This window comes from Rhinoderma darwinii, chromosome 9 (genome assembly GCF_050947455.1).
Source record: "Rhinoderma darwinii isolate aRhiDar2 chromosome 9, aRhiDar2.hap1, whole genome shotgun sequence".
Taxonomy (NCBI): Eukaryota; Metazoa; Chordata; class Amphibia; order Anura; family Rhinodermatidae; genus Rhinoderma; species Rhinoderma darwinii.
In genome coordinates, this window is record NC_134695.1 from 42,955,246 (window position 1) to 42,981,594 (window position 26,349).

Consider the following 26,349-nt stretch of genomic DNA (forward strand, 5'->3'; position numbering starts at 1 on the left):
CAGATCAAGACGTTACTAAAAATACAAGAACCGAGAAATTATATCCAGATACATCTCCTCTGTGGTATTCTATAATCCTTGAATTCTACCTCCCCCTTCTCTCTTCCGGAGCAGAGAACTAAAGTATATTACAAATTACTTTTTTTCAAAAATTATGGAGCATTTGGCCCTATTTTAAGGGGTTATAAATGTGGTGTCTCCATTCCTTATTATTTTCAAGATTTGTGTTTGCCGACAGTGAATTGAAACAATTTTTTTATTTTATTTTAATTTCAGTGGCTGAAAACCTGTACAGATAATACTTCCCACAGCTGAGAGTTTGTAACAAATGCATCCGGTCTAGGTAATCCTCTCGGACTTTAGTATATGCCATCACTTGTTGGTCAGTAGGGAGTCCAATGGCGCATGTCATCTTTTGTTCTGTTGGATTCAGACAGAATTCGAAGGAAGAAACCTACATATGAAATTGAAGGCATAAAGATGTACAGTAAGGTCTGATACACTTCCATGGGCACTGTATTAAGGCTCAACTTAACATAATATGGCCATGTGCATGAGGTCTTACATTCGGATTTGCATGAATTTAGAGCTGATGTAAAGAAATAATGTTCTGTTCACACTGGTATCTTGACCTAAATTCTTAAAGGGGTTGTCTCATCACTCCTTTCAGAATGCGGCTCCTGGGGCAAGCAGTTGATTGCCCTCGGGTCCCGCTCCTAGTACCCGGAAAACAGCTGATTTGGCAAGGAAAACATCGGCCACTGCAGGGAAAATGTAGTATTACATTGTGGCCATTCAGTGAAGTGGCTCATTCAGAGGGGCTCTCCGTTCTGGCTCATGAAGGGCAGTCCTGAGCGGGGACCTCCTCTATAAAGTCCATATGCCCAACCCTAATATATGACTTATAATGTAGTCTGTTGGGGTTCTGGTGTTTTTTCTATTTTTGTCATCAAAAACACTGGAACCCCTGATGGTGAAGAACATAACGGGCAGTGGCATAACTACCGCCGTAGCGGCTGCTACGGGGCCCGCGGCATGAGGGGGCCCGTGTTGCCCGCCAGTTGCCCACAATGACCGCTATGGCTGCTACAGCGCGACGCCACTGAACACTACGGCAGAGCAGGGAGGTATCTCCCCGCTCTGCCATTAAATAAAAGACATGTATCCCCTATCCACAGGATAGGGGAAACATGTGTGATAGGGAGAACGGGGGACCGAAAGTCCCCTGAAGTTCTCCATCACAAACCTCGGACTTCCGGGGTCTGTGTCGGCAGCTCCGTAGAAATGAATGGAGCGCCGGTCGCGCTTGTGCGCATGCGTGACCAGTGCTCCTTTCATTTTTATTGAGCTGCGCAGACGCCGGAAGTCAGAGGTTAGTCATGGAGAACTTCGGGGGACTTTCAGTCCCCCGTTCTCCCTATCAATGCCAGCGATCACACATGTATCCCCTATCCTGTGGAGAGGGGATGCATGTCTTTTGTAGGACACACTGTAGGTCGGATTTATTTGGGGGGTTGGGGCTGCATGGCGTTACCTCAAGGGGGGCTGTATAGCGTGACCTACAGGGGGGGCTGTATGGCGTTACCTACAGGGGGGCTGTATGGCGTTCCCTACAGGGGGGGCTGTATGGCGTTCTCTACAGTGGGGGCTGTGTGGCGTTAGCCCCTAGTTACGCCCCTTATAACGGGTGAACAGATCCTAAGACATATTGGATATATGCAGTATTTGTGATGAGAAATAAAAAACGAACTTCAGGGCTATAGACAGATGAAAGCACAGAGAGAACTGGAAAGAATACAACGCGTAATGTTTAATACTTGTACATAGGCACCAATACACAAAGCGTTGAGTGAGGGTTCACAGGTTGGCAGTCCAAGACATTTATGCTGGCAATATAAAAATGTCACTACCAAGTTCTGCCTATCGTCACTGTGGCCGACCACCTTCATTAATTGCAAACTACTTACTTAGTGGAATTTCAGCAATGCTTTAATAAGTCTAGATCATGGTTCTCTTCATGTCCGGTGTAACATTTGAGTGTCAGTTTGAAAGTAAGCCATGTCCTCGTGACGTAAGACAGACATGGATGTGCAAGACCGATCCCACGTCAAATAACAGTGTTCATAGAATGTAAAATGGCCAATTAATTAATTAAATAATAAATTAATGGTTTCAAATTAACTTAATGGAGTTGTATGAGATCAGTCCCATTCATTTATCCCGTCGGAAACGCAGCCATTTTCCGATTTTCATTTACATTTTTAACTTCCCGCCTTCCAAAAGCCACAACTGTTATATTTTTTCGCTGACGTACTGTATGAGGGCTTGTTTTTTTGCAGAACAAGTTGTAGTTTTTCACAGCATTGTTTAATGGGCCGTATAATGTACTGGGAAACTGAAAAAAAATTATTTGTAGGGTGTAATGGGAAAAAAAACGCAAATCTACCTTTGTTTTTTGGGTTTCGTATATACGTGCAGTAAAAACGTCTTGTTAACTTTGATCTACGGGTTGATACGATTACGGAGACTAAATTTATATTGTTTCTTTTATGTTTTACCACTTTTATAAAGAAAAAAACTTTTTGTTAAAAAACTAAATAGTTGTCGCCACCTTCTGAGAGCCATGATTTTTTTTTTTTTTAAATCGATTTAGTGCTAATTTTTTGCGGGATAAGCTGTAGTATTTATTGGTACCATTTTAGGGTACCTGTGACTTTTTATTAAAAAATTTTGAGGTGATAAGATGAAAACAATGAATTTGTTTTTTTTAAATTTGTGTTTTTTATGGTATTCGCCAAGCGGGTTAAATAACATTATATCGTAATAGTTCGGACTTATAAGGACGCGGCAATACCAGTTAAGCAATCTTTTTTTTTTTTTACATTACGTTAGGGAAAATATGCGAAATATACTACTGTATTGCAGTGTGCTGCGATACTGATTGTCTGCTATGAAGCCCTGGCGGAGGCATAGGAGTACAGAGATGGCAAACCTGGGGGCCTTCGATAGGCCTCCAGGCTACCATAACAACCATCGCCCCCTCCGATGGCGCGCACCATACTTCTCCTTGGTGGCTGTACAACGTACATGTAGCCAAGAGGTTAAGCTGTAATGACAAACATAACCCATGAACAAGAGTGGCGCTTTTTCTAGACAAAAATCCTTTTTCTCCTTAATTAAATTCACATACTATTTTTAAATTTTTATTTTTTTTAAAGTGAACTAATTATATAAATTTTAAATTTTTTCGATGATATCCGGATTTTGCCTGGGTTTCCGCATAACTAGAAGCTCACTGTAGGGATAACAGTTCGGCAATGATCTGTAATTACCAGGGGAAGCTGTGGCCAGCCAGACATTTACGCTGAGGACTGAAGTCTTACATGGTGGCCATTCATATCAATGGCCGTCCATACACGCCACTGGGACCATTTGCAGGGGACCTCCCTCTATGACAGGGTTTTTCCAACCCTTTCAGGCCAGAGGCACTCCTGGAAAAAAAAATCCTCAGGGCACCAAAAATTGTTTACAAAAAGACAAAAAACTTCTAAAAACAAGCACTACACTCTTAGGATATGCTCACACAGTGTTTTTGGTAAGATAGAAAAAAATCGGACTAAAAAATGCTTCAGGAATTTTCAGGCGACACTTTTTTTTCCCCAAGTTTTTTTGTAAGCCGTCGAAGCTAATGCAAAAATTGCAGGCAAAAAAGCACTCCAAACAAGCACCGCAGGTTTTTTCTGCCTCCTATTAAATTTCAATGGGAGGTCAGAGGTGGAAACTCTGAGACCAACAGCCCCTACTCACAGAAAAATGACCATCAGCCCCCCAACTCACAGAAAAATGCCCATCAGCCCCCCCACTCACAGAAAAATGACCATCAGCCCCCCCCCACTCAAAGAAAAATGACCATCAGCCCCTCACTCACAGAAAAATTACCATCAGCCCCTACTCACAGAATATAATGACCATCAGCCCCCCCCCCATTAAAATGACCATCAGCCCCCCCTCCATTAAAGTAACCATCACAGACAGCAGTTCATTTCTTCTCCAGCAGTAATCACACTGTAATGGTATGTTCACACGCAGTGGTTGCAGACGTTTTACGCCTCAAATTACGCCTGAAAAAACGCCCCTAATACGCCTACAAACATCTGCCCATTGCTTGCAATGGTATTTACGGTGTTCTGTTCCCACGAGGCTTAATTTTACGTGTCGCTGTCAAAATACGGCGCGTAAAGGGACGCCCGCGAAAAAGAAGTGCATGTCACTTCTTGGGACGTTTTTGGAGCCGTTTTTCTTTGACTCCATTGAAAAACAGCTCCAATAACAGCCGTAAAATACGCCGTGAAAAACACGAATTGTAAGGGTATGTTCACACGCTTAGCAAAATACGTCTGAAAATCCGGAGCTGTTTTCAAGCGAAAACAGCTCCTGATTTTCAGACGTGTTTGTAACAACGTTCATGACATCAAACCACTAGGAACCATTACACTCTCCCATAAGGCTGGATTCACACTTTGCGTATTTTTTGCAGGTTTTGATGCAGAATTTTGAGCCAAAGCCAGAAGTGGTTTTAAAAGGAGTGGGTAATATAAAGGAAGAACTTATACTTTTCCTCCGCCCTGGATCCACTTCTGGCTTTGTCTCAAATATCTGCATCAAAATCTGCAAGAAATACGCGTTGTGTGAATCCAGCCTAAAGGTGCACATCACATCCAGCCTGGACTAGTATAATACACATTTATTCTTGACAAATGGTTCTCCACTTTGTTTGTACAATAAAAGAATTCTATTAAACAACCAATTTGTCAAATAGCGTAATGAACCGAACACCAATTCCCCAGCAAATATTTACACCAAGAAATAACAAAAGGATTAAGGAATAATTGTGCATGGACGAAGACATCATCCCACATCATGATAGGTCATTTTTCAGGCATGAAAACCCCCAAAACATAATGGGTTTTATTTGACTATGTAAACACATGCGGACAGCTTCTGGTTTTGCTTAGTGAACATTATTTGTACATCACCCCTCCCCCCCCCCCCCCAATGCTAAGACTGAGTTTATGTCCTACATAACTCTACCTGTGCCAAAATAACTATAGTAATGCAATCATATTATGCCATTTCTATTAGATATGGCATGATACTTCTCATGGGAGAGCCCGGGTGAATGGCATTCACACAAAGACAAATCTAAGTAGATTGGGGACCCTATAAGATGCAGTTGCAACCACAGGACAGTCCCCCAAAGTAGGGACAGAAGGTTGAAGGCAAGACAATGGTATATTCAAAGAAGGGATTTCTTCTCAACTCCTTAGGCCTTAGGGTATGTTCACACGCTGTGTTTTCAGGCGTATTTTGGGGCGTAAACACCTTGAAATACGCCGGAAAAAAACGTTAGCTAAACGCCTACAAAGATCTGCCCATTGAATTGATTAAAAAGAAGGAGCATGTCACTTCTTGAGCCATTTTTGGAACTGGTTTTCATTGTCAATGGAAGAACAAAAACGTATCCAAAAAACATTTTCAGCTTCTCTGAAAACAGCTCCGTAATTTTCAGCCATTTTTGACTCTGCGTGTGAACATACACTTATTCAGATGAGCGTATTATACGTCCGTGCAATTCAATGGGGCTGTTCACACAGCCGTTGTTTTAATGGATCGTGCGAAGGGCCTGTGAAAATATAGGACATGTCCTATTTTTGTTCATTTTCAGGGATGCCTCAAAAGACTCGTCTATGAGGGTCCCGCACGTGTGGAACTGGGACTTATAGGGTAGGAAGACACACAGCGGATACACTGCGGTTTTTCCGCAATGGATTTCATTGCGGAAAATCCGCCACTTAGTACAGTAGCAGCAGAGTGGATGACATTTGATCAAATCTCATCCACACACATTGGAAAAAATCAGCCGAGAAACCGTTCAGAAATTGACTTGCGGTGCGGTCCTTTAATCACTTCCATTCAAGATCCATGTGTTGCGAAAAAATATAGGCGATACATTCCCTTTAAGACATGACGGAGAGAAGCTAGGCCCAGATACTTAATGTAAGACCACAACAATAGGTTTTTTATGCTAGTGGCCATAAAAAATGTATGTATCCGTGATTTTTTTGGTCATATGTAAAAAATTTTGACTGTCCGTGATTTTTGGATACGGCAAAATCAGATTTGCAAACGTGGCTACGCGTCTGGAAGTATCCTGTTGTACCGTGCTTTTCTTCTTCATCTGGGTCGGCAAAAATGTACTGAAAACATATTGAGCAGGGTTTCCATACATACCCACATGTTTAAGCGTGTCGTGTTTTGCAGTGAGTGTGTAATGATTGGTGGTATTTGCCATGTGGTGTTATTACCCCTGGTGTGTTTATATTGTGGTTGCTCTTTTGCTATGTGTGCAATGTTTGTGATGCTGTGATTATACTGCTGTAAGTTAATTGCTCTCTATATTACCGATCCCCAGGGTGGGTTAATGCTGCCACATGATCTGATCTCTGCAGTGGGCTGATCTTTCCAGTAGATCCATTTACTTGTAATTTAGCTTTTAAAAATTGATATTAAAATTAGTATTAAAATACAGCCGTTTGGAAAATTATTGATCCTAAAGCAAATATCCGCAAATGCCATCCTTCAGTTTACATATAGAATTAATCTACATACAATGTAAGAACAACTTTGTGAATACATTACATTATTTATCATGTACTGGTCTTATAGAGCTTTTCCACAGGATAGGTGATAAGTGTCTGATTTCTGGGGGCTCTACCACTAGAAACCCCACTGATCCCTAGAACGGGGGTACTGAGCCCCCCCCCCCCCCCCGTTTCTCCTCGCTGCAGTGAGGAGGAACTTGAATGGAGCAGAGGACGAGCATCCGCCTGCCGCTCCATTCAATGTCTATGGGACTGACGGAAACAGCTAAGCGCTGTACACTGTAGACCTTGAATGGAGTAGCACCGTGCATGCTTGTCCTCCGCTTCACTCAAAGTTCTCCATACTGTGGTCCTGCAATGAGAAGGAATGGGTTGCTCAAGACCCCCGTTCTAATGATCATGGGGTCCCATCGGTAGGGCTCCCAGCGATCGGACACTTACCAAAGATCCTGTGAATAGGTGATAAATGTCTAGTCTGGGACTACCCCTTTAAACTGAAGCTGGTATTAGGCTGGATTCATACACCACATTTTGATGCGTTTTTGTGCGTTTTGCGTCTTTAATAGCGTTTTTTATTCCTTATTGTAGTGTGGCTAGATGTTGCATTAAAGGGGTTTTCCCATCAGGGATATGTCATAAATGTCAGATAGATGCGAGTTCCACCTCCGGGACCCGCACCTATCTCTAGGATGGGGTCCCCTAAACCCTGTTCTACCACTTTGTGTTCCCACTGCCACTTGTGATTTCCGACCATGTAAGTAGAAAATAGCGTAGATTGCTGAGCTATGCTGTTTCCGTTACTCCCATAGAAGCGAATGGCAGTTATGGAAGGAGCGTAGCATGCGAGGTACTCTGTTTCTGTAACTACCATTCAGAGTTATGAAAACAGCTGTTTACTACTTACATGGTCGGCAATCCCAAGTGGCAGCGGGAACACAGAGCGGTAGAACAGGGTTTAGGGGGCCCCATTCTAGAGATATCTATCTGACATTTATCGCATATCCTGTGGATTTGCCATAAATATCCCTGATGGGAAAACCCCTTTAAAGTTTATAGTAAAATATAAAAAGCACCTCATACAATTGTGTTTTGGTTTGGGGTAGATTTGAGGCAATTTTGTGATCAGTGGCGTTTGGGTGCTCTGGCAATGACGTTTTTTCTGGCGTTTTTCCCATAGACTTCTCTAGTGACAGTAGATGAAAAAGGGCACCAAAAATGCCACCAAAACGGCCTAAAAAAAACGTGGCGTTCTCCAGCGGCCGTTTTTTACATTTGTTTCAATAAATTTTTAAGAAAGTTAGTTTAGACGTTGTGGAAAACTCCGCTGCGGACCATAGGCTGCGGTGCGGAATTTTCAGTCCGCAGCATGCACTGTCTGTTGCGGAGAAGAAGCAGAATTTCACTGCGTATTTCAGCCTTTGCAATGCAAAAACTGAAATCTGTGGCAAGTCCGCTGTGTTTTCTGCAACATCTGAATTAGGCCTTATTCACACAAACTTGTTTTACATCCGTGCGACGCGCGTGATTTTCACGCGCGTCGCACGGACCTATGTTAATGAATGGGGCCGTTCAGACTGTCAGTGAATTTCACGCACCGTATGTCCGCTGCGTAAAACTCATGACATGTCCTATATTTGCCCGTGTTTCGCGCTGCACGCACCCATTGAAGTGAATGGGTGCGTGCAAATCGCGCTCGGCACACTTCCGGGTGCCGCGCGTGATTTGCGCAACAGTAATACAATGAATGAAAACAGAAAAGCACCACGTGCTTTTCTGTTTGTAAACATAAAACCAGAGTGTCATCATGATGCGCAAAAATCAGGCAGGCGTGCACCATATGCTGATGACACACGGACCTTTTGCGCGCGCAAAACGCAGCGTTTTTTGCGCACGCAAAACGGACATGTCCGTGTGAATAAGGCCTTACCTGTCAAATATGCAAATGTTAGTGCAGATTCGTTGCGTAATTGCCCCAAATATGCACCAACATTTGCAGCGGAAAAATTCCGCCACGTCTGAACATGCCCTTATAGTTCAGAACTGCATTCCCAATTCTGCAGGCTTCAGAGCTGAAATCTTTCAGCATTCCTTGCTCTCTTAATTCTTCACAGAATTTTCTCTTCTGGGTTATGTTCTGGAAAGTGTCATATTTACACCAGACACTGTTCAGTAATCTGATATAGGAAAAACTGTAACTATGACATTCAGACATACCCGGGATTTTCGGAATATATAACCCCAGCACACACAGAGGTACACAAGAGATCCAGATGCAAACAAATTTAAGTTTTATTGCAACAAAAGTTGGTAAAGTTGAGGTAGTAAGCGACAAAGGCCGAGGGTCGGCCGAAACGTCTTACCAAGTCGCTTACTACCTCAACTTTACCAACTTTTGTTGCAATAAAACTTAAATTTGTTTGCATCTGGATCTCTTGTGTACCTCTGTGTGTGCTGGGGTTATATATTTCCAATATTGTGGGATTCTCGTCCCTACCTTACTAGCACCACGCTAATAGATTGAGCAGTGCATCCCAATATCTATTTTTGAATACCCGGGATTTTCCACTGCAGATTTTTGTGCAACTGGCATGTAAGGGCATGACCACACATGGCGGAATTCCTCCGCAACTGTCCGCATCAATGCCGCACAGAATCTGCGTTGCAGATTCTGCAGCGGATCTGCACAAAATGTGCAGAAAATTGATGCGGACTGGCCGCTGCGGACTGCAGGAAAAGTGCTTCTCTTCTCCCTATTCAGTGCAGGATAGAGAGAAGGGACAGCACTTTCCCTAGTGAAAGGAAACGATTTTCATACTTACCGGCCGTTGTCTTGGTGACGCGTCCCTCTTTCGGCATCCAGCCCGACCTCCCTGGATGACGCGCCAGTCCATGTGACCGCTGCAGCCTGTGCTTTGCCTGTGATTGGCTGCAGCCGTCACTTACACTGAAACGTCATCCTGGGAGGCCGGACTGGAGACAGACGCAGGGAGTTCTCGGTAAGTATGAACTTATATGTTTTTTTACAGATACATGTATATTGGGATCGGTAGTCACTGTCCCGGGTGCAGAAACAGTTACTGCCGATCGCTTAACTCTTTCAGCACCCTGGACAGTGACTATTTACAGACGTCTCCTAGCAACGCTCCCGTCATTACGGGAGCCCCATTGACTTCCTCAGTCTGGCTGTAGACCTAGAAATACATAGGTCCAGCCAGAATGAAGAAATGTCAAGTTAAAAAAGCAAGACGTATCCGCAGCACACATGACATGTGCATGACAGCTGCGGACTTCATTGCGGAACTTTGAATCTCCATTGAAGTCAATGGAGAAATTCCGCCATGAGTCCGCCACTGCTCCGCAACAGACAGAGCATGCTGCGGACACCAAATTCCGCTCCGCAGCCTATGCTCCGCAGCGGAATTGTACGCATCGTGTAAACGAACACTGCTAATTTAAAGTGAAAGTCAATGGAGAAACGGCTCCGCTGCGGATTAACGCTGCGGAGTGTCCGCAGCGGAATTTAAGTGAAATTCCGCTATGTGTGAACCCGCCCTAATACATTTTGTTGCAGATTGTCCTGATTTACACTTGGATTTCCTCTACTACAGTATGTGAGGATGGGGTTTAGAAAACCCCATCTACCTCTACATGTACTGCACTGTAAATTGTCATAGATTTTCAATGTGGAATCTGCACTGAAAATCCAAGTCTGAACATGGCCTTAGGCCTCATGCACACGACCGTAAAAACACCCGTTATTGCGGGTCGTAATTACGACCCGCAATAACGGGCCCATAGACTTCTGTTAGCCACGGGTACCTTCCCGTTTTCTCACGGGAAGGTGCCCGTGCCTTTAAAAAAATAGAACATGTTCTATTTTTTTATTTTACGGGCCGTGCTGCTATGCTTTATAATGGGAGCACGGCTCGGAAAAGCGGCCGGCTGCTCGTGGCCGGCCGTGCCCGGCCGTGCTCGTAATTACGAGTCGTAATTACGAGCACGGTCGTGTGCATGAGGCCTTAGACTATGTTTTAGGACTCCTTGGCACACTGGATTTTTTTTTTGTCTTTAAATAAACGCCATTCATTTTAAACATTTTTTATTGCGCGCTTTTACACACGTCTTTGGTGACTTTTTTCTATTTATTGCATTTGCATCATGGGTTTTTTCTAGCGCTTCTTAAGTCATATAGAGAAGCCTATAGGAAAATCACCAAGAAAACCGTCATTACTAGAAAATGCTGCATTCTGGAGAAAACACCAAAAGGCCAGAAAAACAGCACAAACAAAAAAGAATTGTTTGAAGTGCATTTTATATTTTATTATAGACTTTTAGCTAGCATCTGGCCTCAGAGTTTTTGTCCAAAAAAACGCAGGAAAAACTCCACAAAAAATACAGGGCTTTTCCCAAAACGCTGTGGCTAGATGTTACCTGATAGTCTATAGTGAAATATCTAGCTTACTGGTTTTTTTCGAGTAGCATCGGCATTCTTGCTCATGGGCTGGCCTCGTATTGAAGATTTCATTAGCCGTATTCAAGTCAGTGGACTGAATTACAGTGCTGGTGACAACCAATTCAATTTGTTCTGCTACCAGCTAACAGCTGCACCAGAGCTCTGTAATAAAGCTCCGCGCAGCCACTTCTAACTTCAGTTATATTGTGCATACCTCATAGGACCTATGTACTCTATCATCTCATTGTTTTACAATTGTTATTTTAATCTCGGCAGCCTTATATTTTTAGGTTGTAGATAATTATATTGAAGGTCTTTCTGAGGACATGAAGTTTACACACAGTACAAACATTCCTAACATGAATTTCTGAATTTGCTCAGTAATAAAAAAGGAATAAATAAAAAAAGCTTTGTATGTTCAGTATTTTCTGTAAAAACAACAGACCTACAGCAGCTCTTCATTGCTCCTGAGTGATGAACTGAGAATGTATCACAAACAGGCCTATGAGTAAGACCAGGTCCTCTGTAATCCCTCTCCTGATACACAGTCTTGGATGAGTAGCTGTGTTGAAAAAAAAAATTAATTCAAATATACACCAGAAGCCTTGTGCTTTGTGTCTGAGGCCGAAAACGGAGAATTCCCCATCTCCTGGCTACGGAATATTTTCCTTACATGTAAATGATGGTCTAAACCAGGGGTCTCAAACACACGGCCCGCTGGCCATATGCGGCCCCTGAGGCTGTCATCTGCAGCCCACGGAGAAGCGTAGCTCCTTCGGGAGTGGACAGAGCAGGCCGAAGGAGGAACGTCCGAGTTCTAGAAGCAGCTCTGCTCCGGAACTCCAGCTCTGGGGAAGCCCCTGACATCACTGTCCTTATATGAACACTGATGTCAGAAGCATAGCAGGAGCTATCTACTGGGAGGTGGCACTATCTTCTGTGTCATTATCTACAGAGGGCACTGTGGCATTATCTACAGAGGGCACTGTGGCATTATCTACAGAGGGAACTGTGGCATTATCTATGGGTGGGTGTGTGGCAGTATCTACAGAGGGCACAGTGGCATTATCTACAGAGGTCACTGTGTCATTATCGACAGAGGGCACTGCGGCATTATCAAGGGGGGGTTGTGGCATTATCTCCAGTGGCCACTTGTTACATTATCTACAGAGGGCACCGTGGCATTATCTACGGGTGGGTGGGTGGCATTATCTACAGTGTGCACTGTGGCATTATCTACAGAGGGCACTGTGGCATTATCTAAAAAGGGGCTGCCCAATCTTGACATTCTTGTGTCTGCCAAATGCTGCCAACTGAGCCGCCAGACTGCATTTAGCGACACAAACTGGAAAACTGGATTGGTTTAATAAGCACGTGGCGTAAACTCGCAAATTTAATGAAAGTTTAAACCGTACGGTATTATTATAGTAATGTAGTATTATTATAGTAATGTAGTATTATTATAGTAGTTCAAATAACTAATTAATTAACAAATAGTTTTGTATTGTATCAAATTTGAAAGTAGTGCGGCCCGTCAACTTAACATTCTTTCATTGTGTGGCGCATTTACTCGGCCGAGTTTGAGACCCCTGGCCTAAACCTATGATATACTGTATGACGAGTATGATTTTATTGTATACAATTTTTTATTGCAGAGGTTCCCCAGGATTTTAAAGGGGTTTTCTAGGACTTTTATATTAATGGTCTATTCTTAGGATATATAGGAACGGTGGAGGTCCGACTCCCAGCACCTACGCCGATCAGTTGACTGAAGGGGCTGCGGCATTTGTCGCTGCGGCCTCATCGGTGGTTACCAGGCATAGCGCCATACATTTCAGGTAGCAGCTATGCCTGGGATTGCAGCTCAGTCGCATTCACTTGAATGGGACCGGAACTGCAATCCCAGGCACAGGTGCTTCGGATGTTTACGGCACTGTGCCTGTAAACTGGGAAAAGGGGCGGCCACTAACACCGCGGCAACCTTCAGTCAGCTGATCGGCGGGGGTGCCAGTAGTTGGAACCCCAAGTAGAGGCCATCAATATATAAGTCCTGGAAAACCACTTTAACATTGATTGCCTATCCTTAGGATAGGCCACCTGTGTTTAGGCGGTAGGTGTCCGACCTCTGTCACAGCACCGCGTCCCCTTTCATTGTTTATACAGATACAGTGACTTGTCAATACGGGCGACTGTGCCTGATATCTCAGTCCATCCCATTCAGTTGACTGGGACTCAGTGGGATGAGCTGTACAGTACCAGGCACAAATGCAAGTTATCTTTACAACTGTTATTACAGTGATACACAAGCATATGCTTACTTTCTCTTAAAGAGGCTCTGTCACCACATTATAAGTGCCCTATCTCCTATATAAGAAGATCGGCGCTATAATGTAGGTGACAGCAGTGCTTTTTATTTAGAAAAACGATCTATTTTTACCACTTTATGAGCGATTTTTAGCTTTATGCTAATTCGTTTCTTAATGCCCAAGTGTTTTTACTTTAGACCAAGTGGGCATTGTACAGAGGAGTGTATGACGCTGACCAATCAGTGACCAATCAGCGTCATACACTTCTCTCCATTCATTTACACTGCACTAGCGATATAGTTATATCGCTATGTGCAGCCACATACACACACTATAACATTACTGCAGTGTCCTGACAATGAATATACATCACTACCAGCCTGGACGACGTGTTGTGTATTCAGAATCCTGACACGTCTGTAGCGTCTCTGTGAGATTTACAGCAAGGCAAACGTAATCTCGCGAGATTACGATGTAACCTGTCATTTCAAACGAGATTACGCTTGCCTTGCTGGAATCTCACAGAAAAGATTACGAAGTGTCAGGATTCTGAATACACATCACGTCCTGGCTGGTAGTGATGTCTATTAATTGTCAGGACACTGCAGTAATGTTATAGTGTGTGTGTATGTGGCTGCACATAGCGATATAACTATATCGCTAGTGCAGTGTAAATGAATGGAGAGAAGTGTATGACGCTGATTGGTCACTGATTGGTCAGCGTCATACACTCCTCTGTACAACGCCCACTTGGTCTAAAGTAAAACACACCCACTTGGGCAATAAGAACCTCATTAGCATAAATCTAAAAATCGCTCATAAAGTGGTTTAAAATAGATTGTTTTTGTAAATAAAAAGCATTACTGTCACCTACATTATAGCGCCAATCTCCTTATGTAGCAGATAGGGCACTTATAATGTGGTGACAGAGCCTCTTTAATATTGATGAGGCACAGCTAGCGTAAAGGCTATGGAAATCTTTGAAGACTTTTTTTTTATACTAAAAAATTGTATTAAGTGCATGGTTTTCACGCACCCATTGACTACAATGGGCGCATAGGTGCATGAAAACGCACCAATATAGGACATGCAGTGAGTTTTACGCAGTGAACTCTAGCTGCGTGAAAACTCACGCATGTGTGAACGGTCCCATTGAAATCAATGGGTCCGTGTGCTGTGCTTGATTTCCACACACAGCACACGGATGAGATTCACGATCGTGTGAATGGGCCCTTAAAGTGGCACAGTCTTTTAAATGTTACCCAAATGTCTAACCAGAAAAACACTTTCTCAAACAGAGCTATTCCCTGTTGCAAGGGTCTCTATTTGGCTTTCAAAGACCACATGCAGTCTGTGTTACTTCACACACCTCATGCCTCCTTCACATATTTACCGCCATTTTGTCAGACATCAGTCTCTTCCTTCTTGTATGCTCTAGGCGCTCTATCTCCACATTTTGTCCATAACCTTTAGGGCCCTGTGTCTCCCAATGGCACTGAACCTACATTTCAAGGGTTCAGTATCTCCAGAATAACTGTCTAATATTCTACCTCAGACAAGCCCTACAGGCACTTATACTGTACCAGGAGTTCTCCTGCTCTACCCCAAGTCTCCTCCTACACTTCCAGTAAATACAGGATTTAGGTAGCCTTTCTACTAGGGGCCTGAGTCTCAAGAGTTAACAATCTCTACCTTCTGCTATGACTATCCCAGTAGTTCAGCCTTTCCCAGGACTAAAATCACTAGGCCACATCTCGGGTCTACAAGACAAACAGTTTTTACTGTAGTGTTTTCACAGGCCCATAAATCCAGGAATCTCTCTATTATCCACTAGGCCTCAGTACAGACTTCTCTCGGGTTTGAGCACAGTACCGCTCATCCACCCACTGGTTCCCATTTCCAGGCTGACTATCTCTACAGCCCCAGCAGAGCTACCACTACAGCTGAAAAAGTACTCTGCCACTGACACCTCTTTTGTCATGGAGCGCTTAGTACTCCATTAGGCCAACTTCCTCCACGGTCTGTCTCTGTCATCCCCAGACTATACGTCTCCTAATAGCTCTCCGTCTTCTCCGCAATTCCTACTTCTCGCTTTACTAGGCAAAACAGCAATCTCTGCTTCCAGCTCCGTGTAGCCCTCTGGTATTCATTCCAACAGGTTACAGTTTTTCCCTTCCCCACTGCAGAAAGACAAGTCCACGCTGGTCACCAGGTTCCTCCGCTACTGCACAACTCCAGCAGCACATCAAGCACCTCATGCTGTCCACTTGCTTACTCCCATTTGGGCTCAAAAAAAACTACCTTATTGGACTCATCCTCATATTAGCGTGGTAGCACAGCGCATCAGCATCACCACGCTTGCCTTCTTACTGCCAGTCCCTTCATTCTCCTCTGTCACCGCTCCCCTGAAGCCTTCATTCCATCGTTGGCAGCACCGTGATATCAGCAGCACCACAGGGCATCGCAGCCCCCCCCCCCTGGCACCTGGCAAAGCTTCGAGGCAAAACAGTACATCTAAAAGACATCACTACACAGGTCTTTTAAAGTGCTAGGTAACTATTTACATGAAAGGTTACACAATCCATTGGCGATGGTTGGGGTGCATATAGTTTGCCCTCCTTACATACAAGCCTAGGTCTTATTGCTGGTGTATCAATCCCATTTTTTGGCAATAGTACAAATATCTTATTTGTTCCATATGCTTTTTTTTTCTGCAATGTGATTTTTACAAACCTCATTCATGGGATGAATTTTCTTTCAGTCACAGCAAGTTCTGCAACAAATCCGCCACGTGTAAATATACCCTGGAAGGTAAGGTGGCATAACGTGAAGAACAAGGCACATACATGTACATACAGGAGATGTATGACAACCAGACGTCAACCCAACGACCAAGATTCTAAAAGAAGGTTCAGGTAACATATTCACCAAAGTTGTTAAAACGGCTACACTATGAATAGCAATGTATTTTGTGAAATGTTATGGTGATTTATTGAGGGAGGAGGTTAAATTAGATGCATTACAGGCATGACTTGATCCTGATATACATCAAAGCTGAGCCTGAGCAAAACGTCTTTTCAAGCAGCATCTTTATTGAACGTGATTATGTATGGTATGGATCAGATGTGCATGTTGTCAGGATCATGAATAATGTCCACAAATCTTCTTTTCTTTTTGTTTGGAGCTCCCTGGTTCATGGTTTTAGAAAAAGATAATACTGACATTCCCTCACTGAAAAGGATTTAACGTCAGATTTGTATTTACTCACTGAATCAAGAACATAACGTTGTGCACGGTATTGTCAATCAGATTTAGTTATGCATTTTTCTGACCTGTTATTCATGCATGTCTAAAGGTCACATCTCTAGGTGTACAAGAGGAGGGACCCCATCATTGTCTTGAACGAACGGCTCCTGACACTGATTTTATAATGGAGAGATGAATGCAATGGATGGATGTTAAGTGGAGAAACCTACTTAGAGGTCAGCAATGTAAGGCCTCGGTGTCTCAAGTGCTTTTTTCAAAGACGCATGGTTGGCCATTGAATGCCAAGTATTACTGGGCCGGTAATGTGGTCTCCAAAAAAAAAGCTGAGGAGGACCGCCAGGAGCTGATGGGGCATATAACTTTCTTATTCCAAGGGTTATTACAGCAGTTGGACCTCCATTAATGGCTTATCCTAGCGATATTCCATTATGGTCTTAAAACTCATCTTCAGTTATCTTCATTCTGACTGTAACTCCAATAATTCCCTACAGATGTGTCCTTCCCTACCTTTCATCTTATCTCACCATATCCTGAGATGTGGGCGCGAGATGACCAGCTTTAAGAAAAACATGATTTCACGATACAATGTCACGAGATGTCTATGACATGTGTGTCTATGTGTGGCTGTGTACTGAAGCCTCTCAAGGGTTTTGCTAGCATGTCGCGATATTGTAATGAATTAGTTTCATGTGAAATTGAAGTAAGGGTGGACACATCTGTATTTTGCTGCCACCATCTTTTTATTAATCACTTTCAGCACAAGATATAAAATCAGCAGTGCCACCTACTGAATCATTCTCAATCTTTTTTTTATAAATTCAAACTCTAGTGGTCAGAAGTCCTATACCCATTCACATTGTGACCATATAAATATCAAGGCTATATCCTACTGTATAAGTCTCAGAAGTTCAAGTTGATTTCTCTATCCTGCAGTACTTTAAAGTGGAGGATACCTTAGGTCAAGCCTTGATGATGTCAGCGCTCACCGTTACAAGCAATGACATCATAACTCGTGGTTCTTACAGATATTATTTGCAGTTTATTATATGGATATCATAAAATAACTTGTGTGCATTTCTTCATTATAGAGGAGCTTGATCACATCGCCTCAGAAGAGCTTCAAATAATCCATTATGTTTTCCTAGAATACAGAACAGTGTTAACGTCAACAATTTGTTGAAGAGCCTAATGCATTGTTAATGCTGTATGCAGAATCTCCTGACTCATTACCAATATAACACACAGACCATTAGGTGAGATAACATTCGCTTTATCAATACACATCGGCCGCACCGAGCGGCTGAATCACATACACTTTGTCATGTTTAGATTTTATGATTTGTCACAAGAAACTGGGAAACCGTTTACTGTTTAGGCTGTGTTCACATCAGCGTTCATTCCGCTGAGGGGTTCCGTCTGAGGCTTCCGTCGGGTTAACCCCTCAGCGGAAAGTCAAACGGAAACCTGCTCTTCCGTTTCCCTCACCATTGAACTCAATGGTAACGGAAACCTAGCTAATGGTTTCTGTCGGTCACCGTTGTGACAGGTTTCCGTTGTTTTGGACGGAATCAATAGCGCAGTCGACTGGCCCTTACTTGACTTTGTAATATGGTGAAAATACTTAAAGTAGCAGAAATTGGAAGACGAGACGATGCATAATACTCACTGCCCTTTTTTTTTCCAATTCAATAGGACATGCTAATATCTTCAGCTGGCATCCTGGCGTCTCTTACATCACACACTGTTGCTATAGAGACAGCTGCAGCAAAATGCACTGTCACACTGGTAATGTTTAACCCAATGAACAGAAACAATATTCAACAGTGAATATTATAAAGTGCCGTTTTAAGGCTCTGTTCACACCTGCGCTGGTCCTTCCGTTTTTAACGGATCCGCCAAATTTAACGGGAAACGGACACCAAAACGGATGCCGAACTGAAACAAACAGAAGGTAAACGATCTGGTTTTTTTAAGGATCTGTCAGCCAGATCGTCAAAAAACTTGAAACTTTGCCTTCTGTTTGCTTCAGTTTGGACTTTTTTTTAACGGATCCGTCGCTTTCAGCATTTATACCATTTTTCTGTGCGTTCGTTATTTCGTTCTGCTCTGTCAGAGGAGCAGAACAAGGGAATAAACGGAAGCACCGATTCCGTTGCACCATGTACACCACTGGCGGCCGACAGAACCTATTGACTTTAATGGGTGCTGTCGGTTTTCCGTTGGACTGACCATGGTTTTACCGCGCTATTGTTTCCGGTATTTTTTGCGAGATCTGCGCTGGAGGTCCCTAACGGAGCCTCCAACGCTGATGTGAATTAGGCCTAACGTATACAACAGTAGTCATTCTGTTCTAGTTTTTGACCATATATTTGCTTCATCCCCAAGCACTGTATGCTTCTCTTTGATCTTGACCTCTCATTGTCAACTTATTGAAACATACTGATGGTAAATCCAGAAACACTATGGCAGAGTTTGGTGGTTTAGTCAGAGTATGTTTTTCCTAGGAGACTGAGCTCTGACTGCAAGGTCCAGTAATAGTAGTTGTCAGCACGAGGGAGGACCTAGCAGACAATACAATAAGAAGGTCATTGTACAGGTTAGGAATAACTGTAAGGCTACATGCACACGTTGCGGAATTTGGTGCAGAAAATCCGCATCAAAATCGCAGGTAAAATCCACACCTAAGGTTGGGTTCCCACAGTGAAGATTTGCTGCAGATTTGCATGTTTGTTTAGCCAAAACCAGGAACGGAACCTAAACAAAAGAAATATATAAAGAAAGGCCTTATAGGTCTGCTCTCCTGGATCCAATTCTGGTTTTGGCAAAAAAACAAACATGCAAAATCTGCATCAAATCTGCACTGTGGGAACCCAACCTAACCTTGTCCACCCGTAACGGAATTTTCGTTAAAACTAGCAGACATTCCGCTGCAGAAAAAAAACACCACTTCCTGCGGTTTTTACTGCAGAAAATGGGGCGGATTTTGCAGCATTTTTCTCAATGTTAGGAGATGGCGACATCTCCTCTGAAAAACGCAGCAATTCAGTCCACTTTCTGCAGCAGGAATTGACATGCTGCAGTATGAAAAATGCACACCACAGGTCAATTTCTGCTCAGAAATTTTACACAGCGTGTGGATGAGATTTGTTAAAACCCACCCACTTTGCTGCTATTGTATTCTGCTGCGTATTTTCCGACCGCAATTCCGGACGCAAAATACGCAGCAATTCCGTTCCGCGCGGACGAGCCCTAATACGTTCCATAAAATGAAAGCTTTATATAACAATTGTATTTGACTTATTTACGGTGTTTTCATATTATATCTCACATGTTAGAGTTTGGTGGGTGGCGATTCTTCTTGCCTAGTGTATTAATGAAGACAACTATATAAGTAATAGTGTGACTTGGTATATGTACTATGACACACTGGTAACAATTAGATATTATGGTATTGTTATTTGCTATATGACAGGATTTAATATGATGTTAGTGTCTTTGTTTTATTGTGATTGATTACTTATAATCTTAAGACATTAGTTATTGAATTTTATATACAGCATTCCTCGGTGTAACCTACCATTCATGCAGGATATGTGGGGAAGCGGGAGTTAGGGGAAGCGGCACTGAACCACTTCCCCTACTTGCCATGAAATTGTTATAGTGGCTACCTGCAGCTGCCCCTGGGGGGAGCTCACTGCATACAGCTTTATACAACTCCAATTTAGTTCAATACAAGCAGTATAAATCCATATACTGATAGCTCTCCAGAATTATATAATTTATCGAGGCCAAAAAACAGAGCACCCCTATAGCGATGTAGTATGACATTTTCGACCTAAAACAGAATGGTGGACATTAACTTCAATAAAGGTGGAGTACATTTGGAGCAGCTATCATTGGGAAGTGAGGCACATTATGGAGCCCTATGATATCTGGGCATGTGTATGCAATGCATGTCCACATCTGAACCTATATTCATGTTCAACGTACAGTATGTGCAGGAAGCAGCACGTTTCTACACTGAGCTCCCGGTTAAGGGGCCATCAGTAATTGTCTTTGATGCCAAGATAAAGTGTAATGTTAACAGTAAAGCTATGTTCATATTCCGTTGCCGCATCAGGAAGAGCATAACTCGTCCTGCTAACCTCGTGGGCACAACAAGTGTGGCTGCGCGATCAGGAGTAAAACACCGCCGCCGCTTTACTTTAGTGGCGGAGATCAGAGAAAACTCTGATCTCCGACATTAACCCTTTGAATGCCGCGATTAACACTGATTTTTTTTATCGCGTCACAGGGAATCCATGTGATGCGATCGACGCCCACACCTTGTATGGGCAGACAGCCCAGGGTCCATTGAAGGAACCCAGGGCTTTCTGACTATATTTCCTGTTATCAGGGCATACTTAGGTATGCTCTAACAACTGCCTGTGTACTATCAGTACACAGGCTAATGTTCTGACATATAGATGTAGTTAGAAAATAAGAATATTAAATTAATTTAAAAAAAAAAGTTAAACAAAAAATCTGTCAAATATTTTTTTTACAATAAATAAACTTTATTGAATATAAGTCTCAAAACATAAAAAAAATGATTATACACATATTTGGTCATGACATTACAACCTGCACATTTTTAATTATCGGTGTATGCTGTAAAATAAATAAATAAAAACTGCAGTTCGACAATGTGGAGGGAGGAGGGGGCGACAATGTGGAGGGTGCGGGGCGACAGTCTGTGTCTTAGGTCACATGGCACTACTTTCGCTACCGCGGCATCAGATGCTCAGACCCAGTTCACGTCACAATGTATGTGGTCACTCTTGGCCTGTTCCGCTTCACTTCATCACCCCCTGCGACCCGGTTACTGACAGGTTCCTCTTTCCCTCACCACAGTCAGACAGCCAACAGCATTTGGCGCCATGGGCAGTTAGTTTTGGAAATTCTGGTTTGCCCCGCCTCCTGAAAATGCAAGCTCGGCGTACCCACACCTCCTAGTTTCACAAACTGCAGAGTTCAACCTTAAGGGACTTCCCATCTTAGTAAGAGCATCTGGACCCACCACCAAGGGAGCACCACCACAGCCTGCAAACTACTAACACAGATTAGAGGACCTGCTTATCCTGGTCATGTGACCACGGGACCTATCTACATAAGCCAGAACAAAATATTAAATAGTAAAGTACTTTAGCCACTACGTGGCAGCAATGTACTTAAATTACATAGAACTGCTGCTAAAACCAACATTTACACACATGCTTAGTCTTGACCCATTATTACTTGACCCATTTAACCATTATTAAAAACCTAAAAAAAATGGAAAAAGTTCAGAGAAAGAAAAAGAAACAACAAAAGGAAAACAAGTTTTGCAACAGTCACACTTGTACCAGTGTCAGTGTTGTTCTAAGATGTGCCACGCTCAGTTAGGATATTTGTGTGGGAATAAACATTAAAATGGTAAAATTGTGTGCCTGTTTTTAGTAGCTGATGACATCTCTGTACCTCCCCATGAACATGAAAATAGCCAGATCCTTGCACAACATAAAATTGGCAAAACACGATTGAACTGCAAAATAACAAGCTGCTATTGTTCCTCATTGTGATCATAGTGACGTCACTACTGCGGGTAGCAATTAGCCACCAATGTCATCTGATGTGTTGTCACTTTGGATTTCATGTAAGCACATAAGGAGGGACAAAAGGAGTGTTGGGTGACCAGAGCAGAATTACTAAGGTAAGTATATTGCAATATTTGTTGTTTTGAGACTAAATAGATAGATTTTTAAATCACGGAAAACCCTTTTTGGAAAGAACTTAAAAAAAACATTTACAGAGTGCAATAACTTTGAATGCTCTTAGTGTGAATTAGTGTTTTAAAATCAAACCAAACAGTAAAGTGCATGAAAAACAGATGTGCACATGGCAAAACAATATAATTAAAAGATTAAAACTCCCAGCGCTAACACATGATTGAAAGCAGATTTCAAGGTACCATGTGCCCCGGGCTTTTTAGTGTGTGTGTGTGTGTATGTATGTATAGGATAGGGAGATTAGATTGTGAGTCCCACAGGGGACAATCAGTGTGCAGAGCTACGGAATATGTTGGCGCTATATATGTAATAACAAATAAACAAATACATAAAAAGATGTCAGCATGTCTGAAAGTTTGAAGCACAAAGAGTTTAGGTGTTTAATCACAAATCATACATGTTTTTTAATTTCAGCCACAGAACTGCTTTCTGATTGGCTGAAGATATATTCCTAAATAGGAAACAAAAATTATTGGTTTTACTACATTTAACACTTTTAATGCATTTATAATCTATAGAAATACATAGACAGTGCCATATGCTTTAGACTGTCAGCAGGGCTGATTCTAGCTTTTCTGCTGCCTGAGGTGAAAATTTAAATGGCGCCCCCAGATTTTGATTGACATCCCCCCGGCCGTTGTACATCACTTTCAGCCTCATTCAACTATTGCGACTGCACCGTTGCCTTGTACTGGCATGTGCGGTGCAGCCAGGCAGAAAACACCACGCTGCAAAATGCGTGCCCAAGTAGTACAAGGCAATGGCGCATTCCGAAAAAGTTGAAGGACACCAGTAGTGATGTATAACAGCCAGGGGGAAGTCAATAAAACATGGAAAGGTGGCTTTGGAGGCAGGACAATGTGACTCTTCAGGAGAGCGGCACCGCCCCATGACCTTTAATGAGCAATTAGCATAAAGCGTGAGCCATTTTAAATGTTGATTTTATAGATTTTGCTGCATCTGAAAAAAACTTACAGGGGAATGTTTGGAAATATTGTCAGGTCATGTATTACTGCATGGTGGCGGTTCAAGGGGTTAAAACGACCTGACAGGTTCCGATTAAATTATTCTATCTACCCTGCAATTTTGTTATTATAAATATATTCTATATAATTACAGGACCAGAACAAAGCTCTCACATATATGGCTCCAGAACCAAGCTCAATACATATATACAGCACCAGAACAAACCTCAGTACATATATACAGCACCAGAACTAAGCTCAGTGCATATATACAACACCAGAACCAAGCTCAGTACATATATACAACACCAGAACCCAGCTCAGTACATATATACAACACCAGAACCAAGCTTAGTACATATATAGAGCCCTAGAACCAAGCCCAGTACATAAATACAGCACCAGAACAAAGCTCAGTACATATATACAGCTCCAGAACAAAGCTCAGTACATAAATACAGCACTACAACCAAGCTCAGTACATATATATATATAGTGCCAAAACCAAGCTCAGTACATATATACAGTGCCAGAACAAAGCTCAGTACATATATACAACACCAGAACCAAGCTCAGTAAATATATACAACACCAGAACAAAGCTCCGTACATATATACAACACCAGAACAAAGCTCATTACATATATACAACACCAGAACAAAGCCCACTACATATATAGAGCCCCAGAACCAAGCACAGTACATAAATACAGTGCCAGAACAAAGCTCAGTACATAAATACAGCACCAGAACACAGCTCAGCACATAAATACAACACCAGCACAAATACAGCTCAATTTAGTTCAAACCCTGCCGTGTAGGATTGTACGGCATAAAACTACAGCTCCCACCATAGCCCGAACAATCGTAAGGATATGCTGGGGGCTGCTGGTTCACAAAAAAAATCATACCACCCATCGTGTCGCTGCAGATCATACAGTGACTACAGTACTGATTAGACGCAGAATAAACATTTACATTAAGTGACTCACCGGTGATGTCTTTTCAGATTCTAGTTGTTCTTTTTTCTTCTCCATCCGGTCCAGACCTCTATGACGACTTCTCCCAGCCATGGCCCATTTCTGCAGTTTGCTGCGCAGAGGTCTGCAGCTTCTCACTGGTAAAAACATTTTTGCACCTATAATAGAAGATAAAATTCTCATGATGACACACTATGCCCCTAAATATAATAGCGCCTTACACTGTGTCCCTGATTATAATAGTACCGTACAATGTGTCCTACACACACACACACACACACACACACACACACACACACACACACGCACACACACACACACACACAGTGCTCCCTGTAGATAATGCCCCATAGAGCCCCCTGTAGATAGTGCCCCCCAAAGATAGTGCCCTGCATAGATCCCCCTGTAGATAGTGCCCTACATAGATTCCCATGTAGATAGTGCCCTACATAGATTCCCCTGTAGATAGTGCCCTACATAGATTCCCCTGTAGATAGTGCCCTACATAGATCCCTCTGTAGATAGTGCCCTACATAGATTCCCCTGTAGATAGTGCCCTACGATGATTACCCTGTAGACAGTGCCCTACATAGATCACCCTGTAGTTAGTGGCCTACATAGATTCCCCTGTAGATAGTGGCCATCATACAGCCCCCTGTAGATAGTGTCCCACATATAGCTATCCCTGTATATAATGCCTCACATATAGCCCCCTATATATAGTGCCCCACATATAACCCCCCTGTATATAGTGCCCCACATATAGCCCCCTGTATATAGTGCCTCACATATAGCCCCCCTATATATAGTTCCCTACATATATCCCCCACTGTAGATAGTTCCCTACATATAGCACCCTATATAGATTGTGCCCAACATATAGCCCCCCCATAGATAATGGCACACATACTTTTTAACTGAAAAAATAAATTACATGCTCACCTGATCCCGTTCCAGTGCCATCCTGTGGCAACGCAGGCCTGCTCTCTTCTGAGCAGGTCTGCTGGGGCTGATTGGCAGGGAAGAATGCCTTATCCCACCAATCAGGGCCTTTCATTAATGGAAGCGGCACAATGACTTAATCGAGCCAGTAGCATCGTTGAAAGGCGCTGATTGGCGTGGCAAGTCATTCTGCCCTGCCAATTAGCATCATTGTAAGGTGCTGAATGGTCGGGCATGGAACGTGCCCGGCTATTCAGCGCTCATACATCTAATTGTATCTGCGTCCTATAGACGCAGGTACAATTAGTGCAGGAGGGGGTGGCGGCGGCTGGTTTCAGTGGCGGCACCACCCCCTCAGAGAGGCAGCAGGCCGCGGCCTGAGGCGAGATGCTCATCTCGCCTCATGGACAGTGCGGCCCTGACTGTCAGACAAATCACTTGTAATGACTAAACTGGTACAGCGGGAGGTTTACATTTTCAGACTTTGGCTCCTCAATTCACTGACGAAAAACATCTCTGTACTATAAATATATCACTGCCAAGCAGTGCCCATGTATAACTTACCATTCAAACAGGAGTGCCATAAAAAACTCAAAACACAGGTCACTTGATAGGAACAGACAATTTACAGATAATATTGCCATAAAGCAAAGAAAATAACAGTTCTATAAAGTATTCACATAAAAGTGCCAATACTTTTGTCACCACACCTGCTGCTGCTACTACTACCTAAATAATACTGCCATAATAATACCTTAATAATGATGCCATATGACAGCACCATATACTGCAAACATAATTGTAATTGTAATGACGTGTACATTGGCCACATGGTTACACATAACTCACATACTCAGAGTATAAATAATACTCTCATGCAGTACCCTCATAATATTGCATGGGAATTTGGGGCTCTAATTTCTGCTATAAATATTCACAGTATTAAGGCGGCACACCCGGTGATTGT

At 42.9% G+C, this 26,349-nt stretch overlaps 1 long non-coding RNA gene across 1 annotated transcript; it reads right to left on the reverse strand.

Annotated features, from left to right (window-relative positions):
• Positions 1 to 222: 222 nt before the first annotated feature.
• LOC142660334 (uncharacterized) lies at positions 223 to 16,226 on the reverse strand. Its single transcript, XR_012850464.1, has 3 exons — positions 16,155 to 16,226; positions 11,561 to 11,677; positions 223 to 454 (listed from the first exon to the last, which is right to left on the reverse strand). It is a non-coding gene; the product is annotated as an uncharacterized LOC142660334 (long non-coding RNA).
• Positions 16,227 to 26,349: the final 10,123 nt, after the last annotated feature.